General features: G+C 38.0%; 1 pseudogene; it reads right to left on the bottom strand.

Annotated features, from left to right (window-relative positions):
- Positions 1–338: 338 nt before the first annotated feature.
- On the bottom strand, positions 339–479 carry LOC119063948 (uncharacterized; annotated as a pseudogene).
- Between the last annotated feature and the right edge of the window lie 355 nt (positions 480–834).

The raw sequence follows: 834 nt of genomic DNA, 5'->3' as shown, positions 1-834 counted from the left end.
GTGGCTTTTAGCATAATCACAGGGTTGTGCTTCCATCAACACAATCAACTATAGTATATATTCATTACCCTAGAAATAAATCCAGCTCCTTTTAGCCCTCACCCATTACCCTCCCTTTTCCCTGTTCACAGCCCTAGGCACCCACTGATCTACTTTCTGGTAGATTTGCCTATCTATTCTGGGCATTTCATACAAGTGAAATCATACTTTCATTTTCTTCATGAATTCCTACAGCCTGACTACATAACAATTTGCTTCATGTCTTTATTATTGGGAAATATTTTAATATGTGGTATGTGTTCATTTAACTTGAATGCCCCTAATTACTAGTAAGTCTCATAAGGTTTTCACATGTTTATTGGCCAGCCATTTGGTATTCCTCCTCTCCAAATTGTCAGTTTATATTCTTTTATCTATTTTTATTAAACTGATAAGAACAGATACTACCCTTGATCTTAGCCAAAAGGCCGAGAAGCGATCTTTTATCTATTTTTAAATGAACTTGATTATCTCCCCCTTGTTTATTTGTAGGAATTAGTTAAGTGCTCTGTATACGAATCCTTTTTTGGTTGCAGATGTTGGAGGGCAATTCTTTCTGGATTTCTGTGTTGCTGCACCGTCCAGACCTTTCAGAGCCGCAGATATTCAACAGACATCCTCCAAAGACAGAGAATTCCTTCTTTCTCCCCAGGCCCCTTTACTGCTCAGTTTCTAAAGGTGATAAATCCAGAGCCATTTGATTACATTCCAATGGTTAAAAAAAAAATACCCAGAGACCTTCCTCTCCTCTGCCTAGAGTGGTTTTATTTACACTAGAGAGCAAAGGTCTCTTCA

Source organism: Artibeus jamaicensis, unplaced genomic scaffold (assembly GCF_021234435.1).
Source record: "Artibeus jamaicensis isolate MK-2021 breed Jamaican fruit bat unplaced genomic scaffold, CSHL_Jam_final contig_335, whole genome shotgun sequence".
Lineage (NCBI taxonomy): Eukaryota > Metazoa > Chordata > Mammalia > Chiroptera > Phyllostomidae > Artibeus > Artibeus jamaicensis.
This window is presented reverse-complemented; position numbering and strand designations above follow the sequence as displayed.